At 46.6% G+C, this 9,518-nt stretch overlaps 1 long non-coding RNA gene across 1 annotated transcript in view; it reads left to right on the top strand.

Moving 5' to 3' along the window:
• Positions 1-8,563, top strand: part of LOC147106984 (uncharacterized) — an 88,459-nt gene extending 79,896 nt beyond the window's left edge. The window contains exon 3 of the long non-coding RNA XR_015081073.1: positions 7,921-8,563. This is a non-coding gene — a long non-coding RNA (uncharacterized LOC147106984). The remainder of the gene's footprint in view (positions 1-7,920) is intronic.
• The last annotated feature ends 955 nt before the right edge of the window (positions 8,564-9,518 follow it).

Here is a 9,518-nt window from a genome sequence, read left to right on the forward strand (position 1 = left end):
GGCTCCGAGATAATCGCCACAAATGCGAGTTTTTCCAGAAGCAGATCTCGTATTGTGGCCACGTTATTGATGAAGAGGGGTTACATAAATCCCCTGAAAAGATTGAGGCAGTAGTCAAGGCTCCAGCACCGGAAAATGTGTCACAACTGAGGTCGTTCCTCGGGCTGGTGAACTACTACAATAAGTTCTTGCCGAATTTGTCTACCGTACTACACCCACTGAACACCCTACTGCAAACGGGGGTACCATGGAAGTGGAGTGACGAATGTAAACGAGCTTTCCAGAAGAGCAAAGCATTGATCACATCAAAAGAGGTGTTGGCTCATTTCAAGCCAGCACTACCAATTCGGTTGTCGTGTGATGCATCACCCTATGGCATTGGAGCGGTGCTGTCGCACAAATTCCCGGATGGCTCGGAGAGGCCAGTAGCCTTTGCATCTCAGTCACTAACCTCAGCCGAGCGTAACTATGCCCAGATTGACAGGGAGGCCCTCAGCCTAGTGTGGGGAGTGAAAAAGTTCAATCACTATCTGCACGGGCAGAAGTTCACCTTGCTGACTGACCACCAACCACTTGTCTCCATCTTTAATCCAAAGAAGGGCGTTCCGGTGATGACTGCGCAACGGCTACAAAGATGGTCCCTTTTTCTAGGGGCGCACCAATATGAAATCGAGTATAAGGGCACGAAACAGCATGGAAACGCTGATGGGCTATCACGCCTGCCACTGCCTACTGCGGAGGAAGCACCAGCAGTGGATCCTGTCGAAATATTTCATTTGACTATAATTGAATGCTTGCCAGTAACTAACGCTGGTACAGAGAAGGAGACCCGAAATGACCCGACACTGTCTCGGGTATATGATTTGACGGTGAAGGGATGGCCAGCACATGGCGACTCACTGTTGCCAGCATTCTCATCCAGAAGAGAACAGCTGTCAGTATGCCAGGGGACCTTGATGTGTGGATCCCGAGTGGCAATTCCACCCAAGTTAAGGGAGAGCGTGCTCAATGAGCTTCACGAAGGTCATCTGGGAGGGGTGAAAATGAAAAGCCTTGCTAGGGCTTATGTGTGGTGGCCGGGGATCGAACAGCAAATCGAGGACCTGACAAAGAGCTGCTCAGGATGCCAGAAGGTCCAAAATGCACCACCACATGCCCCTCTACACCCATGGGAGTGGCCCTCATCTCCATGACAACGGGTGCATATTGATTTTGCTGGTCCAGTCATGGACTCAATGTTTTAATAGCCGTGGATGCGCACTCAAAATGGCCTGAGGTGATCAAAATGTCCTCCACCACCACGGAGAAAACTATTGCAGTCCTACGGACCATTTTTGCCAGGAACGGCTTGCCAGAGCAGATTTGCTCTGATAACGGAACATAGTTTGTGTCCGAAGAGTTTCGAAGATTTATGAAAAGGAATGGGGTAAGGCATTACACATCCGCCCCGTATCATCCAGCCACAAATGGATTGGCTGAGAGGTTCGTACAAACCTTTAAAAAAGCAGTAAAGGCCATGTGCGATGACGACATTCCACTGCAGCATAAGGTGGACAATTTCCTGTTAGCCTACAGAAATGCGACACATGCAGTCACCAACCAGGCCCCGGCCATGATGTTCTTTAACCGAAGGTTGAGATCTCGTCTGGATCTGCTCAGACCAAATGTACGAAGAGATGTTGAGAGTAAGCAATTCCAGCACATCAATGAGAAGCCGACAAGGAGCTTCAATGTAGGGCAAACAGTCTTGGCCCGCGACTACCGAACAGAGAAATGGCAACCAGGAACGATATGCACACGGCAGGGCCCACTAATGTACACAGTGGATGTTGGGGAGAACATTGTGAGATGCCATGCTGACCAGATCCTAGAGTCACAGGAACGAGTCAACCCCATGTCTCGGCCATACGTACCTGGTGAGGAACCCGACGTACAGGTCGCATCTACCTCAGAAACAATAGCATTGGAAGCTGATGAATCAACTGACGACAGGGTGCTAGAATCGCCTCCGCACCAAGAGCGAGACACTCGGGAAAGGCGTTATCCAGAAAGAACCAGGAAGCCTCCCCAGAGACTGAATATATGAATGGACTATTTTCATATAACATTGTATATTAAAAATGTTCATTGTTAAATGAGTATTATGGTACTGTTAATCTAAAAGGGGAGGAATTGTAATGTATGTACCTTAAGGGAGAGAACTACTTTTTACAGCTCCTGTATACTGTAGTACCGGCAGTGACCACACCTGTATATAAACCCTGAGTAGTGATCTGTACAGTTAGTTCTAGAGTAACCCTCATTCAGTAAACACCTGTTGTACCGTTTCTCTTGCAGCCTGTGTCTTATTATACACAGACACAACAATATTTGGTTAGGAAAACTATGAACCCTACCTTACATACAGCACAATTCAATTCCAGTTCAATACTGAAACTGAAAGACGAAAACAGATGAACTGCGGACAGGTTATGCCAATGCAGACCCTCGGGGCTGGATTTTGCCAACCTTGGCCGGTCCGGGGTGGGCGACGTCCGTGGCGTGTGGGGACCCCGCATCTGTCTCGATCCCAGCCTCCAACAAGATTTTCCGTTGATGGGGCTTGTTGATCCCACCCTGCGAGGTTCCCGGCCAATTAATAGGAAGTGGGTCTGATGACATCATTTGATGATGCGTCATCAGCCGGTTTCCTTAAAGGGACCATGTCCACAATCATTTTGATAGTTCTGCTGTCAGTGTTCTACAGAATTGAGGTGCTGCGAACACAGACAAGCACTGCACAATGGTGCATGGCTGCACCCAGGCTCTCCTATTACTCCCTCCATATGCTTATGGAAGGAGTCACAGCACACAGGGAGGCTCTCTTCACTTCCAATTGGCGGAAGACACCTCCCCAGGAGACCAACACAGCCTGGTTACACATTGCACAGGAGGGCACAAGCAGGGATGTCATTAGGAGGACCAAGCTACAGTGGCGCAAACCTTTCAATGATCTCAGTAGATCACAAAATGTTACTGCAAAGCTACACTCAGCCTTGTCCTGCTGTGCCACTCATCACTTCCCCATCACTCTGCCTTCCCTACCCTACTCCTGCACATCTTTACTCACACCAACTTACCTTGCACCTCCACCCATCCCTCTCTATCTACATTATCACTTCCCCATCTCACTACCCATCCCTCACACTCGCCCTCATCCTTTTCCAATCATACCAACTAACAACACACAAGGGTAGGCAGTTGGGTGTTATCGCCAATGTCCATGTGAGGTTTCTGTTAATGTGTTGTCAAACATTGAAATCTTTATTTTCAACACTTTGCTGCCTTGGACAGTTTTGTGTGCACCTTTGGAAGTGGCTTAATGATTTGCAGTGAATGGTGAGACATAACGGTGCCCCCGCAATGGTGATGAGTGTGAAAGGAATGGCTTTGACATTGTAGGGATGCTTTATGGTGTTGGTGTGGGGTGGTGCCAACCTGGTGCATCATGTGGCAGCCAGGGTGTATAGCATCAAGTGAAGTAAATGTGGCCATGGTGAGGCCATCCCTGGTCTCCCGGGCAGCAATGTGCTCTGGTGCTGATGCCCTGTGTCCTGTGCAGCATCAGGTGATTGCGGAGAAGGTTGGTGCACTTTTTCCAATACATTGATGACTGTATCGGTGCCGTTTCCTGCTCTCGCCCTGAACTAGACAATTTAATTCACTTTGCCTCCAATTTCCACCCTTCCCTCACCTTCACATGGTCCATCTCTGACTCTTCCCTTCCCTTCCTCGACTTCTCCGTCTCCATCTCTGGGGATAGGTTATCGACCAACATTCACTACAAGCCCACTGACTCCCACAGCTACCTGCACTACACTTCCTCCCACCCTGCCTCCTGTAAAGACTCTTTTCCATTCTCCCAGTTTCTCCGACTCTGCCGCATCTGCTCTGACGATGCCACCTTCCACACCAGTGCTTCTGACATGTCTTCCTTTTTCCTCAACCGAGGATTCCCCTCTACCGTGGTTGACACGGCCCTCGACCATGTCCGTTCTATCTCCCGCACTTCTGCCCTCACCCCTGCCCCTCCCTCCCGGAACCACGATAGGGTTCCCCTTGTCCTCGCCTTTCACCCCACTGGCCTCCACATTGAATGGATCATCCTCCGCCATTTCAGCCACCTCCAAAGTGATCCCACCACCAAACGCCTCCCCGTCCCCTCCCCTCCCCTTTCAGCATTCCGTAGGGACCGCTCCCTCCGAGACACCCTAGTCCACTCCTCTATCACCCCCAGCACCCCTTCCCCTTCGCCTGGCACCTTCCCGTGCAAGCGCAGGAGATGTAACACCTGCCCTTATACCTCCCCCCTTCCCACTGTCCAGGGCCCCAAACACCCTTTCCAGGTGAAACAGCGATTTACTTGTACTTCTTACAATCTAGTATACTGTATTCGCTGCTCACGATGTGGTCTCCTCTACATTGGGAAGACCAAACGCAGATTGGGTGACCGCTTTGTGGAACACCTCCGTTCAGTCCGTAAGGGTGACCCCGAGCTTCCGGTCGCCTGTCATTTTAATTTACCGCCCCATTCCCACTCGGACCTCACCGTCCTCGGCCTCTTGCATTGTTCCACGGAAGCTCAGCGTAAGCTCGAGGAACAGTACCTCATCTTCTGATTAGCCTTCCGGACTCAATATCGAGTTCAACTCGGCCCCTACTACATTTTTACTTATATTTTTTATCAACACCTTTGTTTTGGCTCTCCCCCCCCCCCCCCCCACCTTTTTTTTTCTCTCTCCCACATGGCAGCTGTCTCCCATTCTGGCAGCGCATTTCACACGTAATCTAGAGCTGTCTTTTGTCTCCACTAGTCCTATCACCATCTTGTCTCGTTTTGAATACCTCTTAATGGCCTAGAAATTGGGTATAGCCCCGCCAGCTCGTTTGCGCCGAAAATTTTGCGCTGGCCGCGGAGCCAGTTGCGCCCGTCCCATATTCACTTTTAGCGCCCCAAGGCAGAACCGGGCGCTGTTCCAGGGTGTGCCCGCCCCCGCTTGGGGCGCTGAAAGTGAATTTCAGCGCTCCCGGTGCCGCTGCGCCACCCGATGTGGTGCGGCAGGCTGCTGTACTGCAGGCCTCCTCCTTCTCTTAAGGAGGAGGTGCCTGCAACGGCCGGAGCCCCGATCACGAGTGCCGGCAAAAGAGCCCGGCACAACGGAGAAGTGCCGGGCTCCACGGAAACCAGCCGGCAATGCCACGGGGGGGGGGGGGGGGGGTGCGGTGGAGGAGGCCGGGGAAGGAGGTGCGGGCAGGCGGCCGCCGAAAAAGCGGCCGGCCGCACCTCCACCTTAAAGCGCCCCACTAAGTCTGCAGTAAGGACCCGGTCTCCCGGTGTTGTTAGCGGCCGCCACGGAAGAGGCGGCCGCTACTGAAGATGGGGGTCGGGGCAGAACCGGGGCACTGCGCACACCGATGACGTCATCGCTGCCGGCGCAGCGCTACCGGCTACCGCCGCCATTACCGCGGCCCTCAAAATCAGCGCTACCACCCCTACTGGCGCAGAAGCCCTCTCTGGGCTGTAACTGGGCGCAAAGCCCACCGAATTTCTAGGCCAATGTCTCTTCTCTTTTGTTCTCTCCCAGCCTGGCCTCTTAATCCATTTCATTTCCTGTGCTTCTTTAGTCTTGACAAAGGGGTTTTCACCCAAAATGTTGACTCTATTTTCTCTCCACGGATGTTGCCTGGCCTACTGAGTTTTTCCAGCATTTTCTGTTGTTATTTTGGATTTCCAGCATCTGCAGTATTTTGTTATCGTACTGGTGCTTTTGGTGTTGGGGCTGATCGTGGAGGGATTCAGAGGACCAAGGTGAGATTTTTTCCAAGGGCACCGTTGCTACTGGAATAGATGGCAGCTGAAGTTGAGATGACAGAAGCGATCTGTCAATGGTGAGAGAGCTTGCTCCAAGGAGGTGACACTGGATAGAGAGTTTGCTCCAAACACTTGAAACCTCCATAAAGCTGAAAAGTGTATTCCAAATCCTGAAGGCTCCAGCCACTAAGATTGGAAATTGAACAGCTGTGAAATGGTAGCTTTTATACCACTTTTGCAGCCGTCAACTATTCACAGCAATGCAGAGTCATTGAGAACCCGACACACTTAACTGACGTGATCCCTGAGCGCCGGGAACCTCATTAAAAAATATGGAAAAATCATTCGGACCTGGTAAAATGCTGCTTAAATACCTTTTAAGCAACTTCTTAAGTATCTCAATTGCCTGACCCGTCGCTTAGTGCCAGGTCTGCAAACCGCAGGCAGAGCCAGCACTTGGGAAATTAACAAGGAGGCGGGGTCAGAGTGGACTTCTGCCCTGCTGTCAATCACTGCCATTTTGACAGTGGACCCGTCTCTGAACCCGCCCTCTGAGCGCCGGCAAAATTCAGCCCTTTGTTAAGATCCAACGGCATTTTCCAAAAAGGGTAATTAACCCATTATGGACCTTGGTCATTATAATTATGCTTAATATTTGTCTGTGTAGTGCTTTGGGTTGTGCTGAGGACCTGAAAGCATTATATAATTTATTCTTTCTTGTTTATAATAGTTTTATGTAAAAGGAAAAATAGGAGGTAAGAAGTAGAAAGTATTCTTGTTTAATTTGTTGACTGCAGGACATCTTGCTCACTTCAATAGTCGAGCTATGAGTGGTGAATATACTGGAGTTTAGCTCGATTCCCTTTGAGGATCAGTGAGTATTTATGCAGAACCTTCCCTCCGGAGAATAAATGGGTGGGGCGAGTTTATGATAGGGTAAACCTGATGGCCAAAATAGCCTTTTCTCTTTCCACACTTTCTTGTGTTATTAATTGATAAACGGTGTAACATTTTTTAAGCTGAATGGTTCATTCTCTGTGGCTGAGTTCTTGAAGGAAGTGCATGTGCCAAGATGTGATTATCTTCCTCGACATTAGTTGCCAGGTCTTCATAAAGGTGGCAGTTAATTATTGATCATATTAGAATATATCCATTAATTGGACACTGGCTGCCCTTTGTGGGAATATTTTTTTAATTTACTATCTGCTGCTTTATTCCATCCATTATATGAGCTAGTTTTTGGTTGCAGTTGTGGAGGGCATATTAATGAGCATGGGCACTGTTTGCACATTTTAATAGAGACTTTGAGCAAAACAGTGATTGCTCATCTTTGAAGCTAACGGGAGTTTTAGATCTGCAGTGAAAGGGGGGAAAGACGTATTGGGATCATGAATTCAAGCTGAAAGAGGATTAATGAATTTCAAACTTTGCAGAGTACAAGAACGGCAGAATTTGCTTTTCATTCAAAGATGGGGGAAATTATCAATACTTTGTTGCTCATCTATATCAGGTAAATTCCCATCTCCAATATAAAATTAACAAAAGATTCACCTTTATGCTCCAAGGTGTCATTTGTGCATTGTATTGAAAAATCATAAGGTTAATAAAGGAGTTACCAAGTAAACTATGTGGAGACAAAGGGTTTGATTAAAACCTGTTGGGTTAATTGAGTTAATGATAGTAAAAGCATACATTTCAAAAGACCTACTGCCCCACCACCATTTCTACTTTTTTGGTTTGTCAAGTATAAATTGTCTTGTGTGACAAGGATTAGATTGGTCTTGAATAAAGCTAGATTGGACTGAGTGAGGCTTACCTAAAAGATGCTCAATAAATCTCTAAGAAACAGACATCATTAATGACTCTAGTAGTTTCTAGAAAATGGATAAAGAAAAGGAAGACTTGTACTTGTACTTGTACTTGTCCTGGTGCATGACTCAAGTCCGTCACCTTCTAACTAACTGAAGGTGAGAGTGTTACCAGCTCACCAAGTTGAGATCTAAATGTTTTTCCTTTTGAAGGACCTACATTGCATTTTTTATGTTATAGAATTGAGTTTATTATTTCAGGATTGAATGCGATTGGCTGCTCAGCCTGCTTGAGGACATCACTGTTGCTGGACACCACAGATCCCCTATAGATGGTGCCATATGGAAAGTCACATTGGAAAAGGGGAAATCGACATCACAGAGCCCGCTAAAACTTTGTGACAGCTTTCTTCAAGGTCGGCGGCGAGACCAGTCATTTTGTCACTGACCGCAAAATCCGGGTATTGTGTATACTTCAAAATTAAATGTTAAAAGTGCAGATGTAAATGTATTACTAAGGTATTGCTAAGCCTTGATTCAGTGATAGCACTCTTGCCTCTGAGTCAGACGGTCGTGGGTTCTAGCCCCATCCCACTAATTTGGACACATAATCTAGACTGACACTTCAGAGAAGCATTGAAGGAGTGCTGCACTGTTGATGGTGACGTGTTTCAGATGAGACATTAAACCACGGCTCCATCTGCGCTCTTGGTGGATGTAAAAGATCCAAAAGCACTGATCAAAGAAGAGCAGGCAAGTTCTCCTGACTAATATTTATCCCTCAAGCAATACTTGCTGTTTTTAGAAACTTGCTGTGCGCAAATTGCCTGCTGTGTTTCCTGTGTTACAACAGTGGCTACTCTTCAAAAGTACTTAATTGGCTATAAAGTACTTTGGGACATCATGAGGTTGTGAATTGTGCTATTCTATTCTCTATTATAGATTGACATTTTATAATCTGCACTGGGTAGCTACTGAATCATTTGTCGTTGATGTTACAATATTTGACGTGATATCACATAGCTTCGGGCAGAATATTGTATTCAGCTTTGTTACCCTATTATCTGTTTTATGCCACCTATACCACTCAACCATACCCAACAAGTGTACTGCCTAATAGTAAAAAAAATATCAGTACAAATGATACATATATAATAGCAAATAGCTGGCAGCAAGTCTAAGGCTACAATTCAGTGTCAGTGTTAATAATATGATTAAAATTAGTTTTCATAGTCGATATTATCAGTAGTTCTTGACTGAATTGTGGAACTGTAACTTGCTGCAGGCTATCCATTATTTCTAAATATAAAAGCCACGAATGTATTCATCTTTTTGATGTAGAAAGGGCAAACTTTTTCTAAAAATCTTTGTAGATTTGAAAACCATTTTATTTTCATTTATTATAACTGAGGTTTATTGTTGAGCAGTAGCAAATCTGAAAGATTTTTTGCCAAAATGGAGTTTAATAACAGGAAATGTGTTATTTATGTTGGTCAATAACCTCACACTATGTAATGTCGATCAGAATGAGACCATCCAGTAAACAAGTGACCCGGAGCAATGTTACTGATTTTTGCAATGCTCTGCCAGTGTGTTAAATGTGTACTCCATAGTGCCTGTAAACGAGAAGCAATGAGTTTCTCTTAAAACAGTAGATTGACTGTTGTGAAAAAAACTAGCTTAATTGTAGAATAATCCAGTTCAGGTTTTTAAAATATTCAATTGTAAAGACCAGCTGCAGTCTAAAAGAGGCATAAAAGACTTCAAACTACAGCAATTACCTTGATATTCAGATGCATTCCTATCCAACCTGATTGGAAATTATGCAATGCAATTTAGGCATGAAATACTGAACTTGA

The sequence above is a fragment of the Somniosus microcephalus genome, chromosome 15, assembly GCF_052327205.1.
Source record: "Somniosus microcephalus isolate GS21.2 chromosome 15, FLI_Smic_1.0, whole genome shotgun sequence".
NCBI classification, from domain to species: Eukaryota; Metazoa; Chordata; class Chondrichthyes; order Squaliformes; family Somniosidae; genus Somniosus; species Somniosus microcephalus.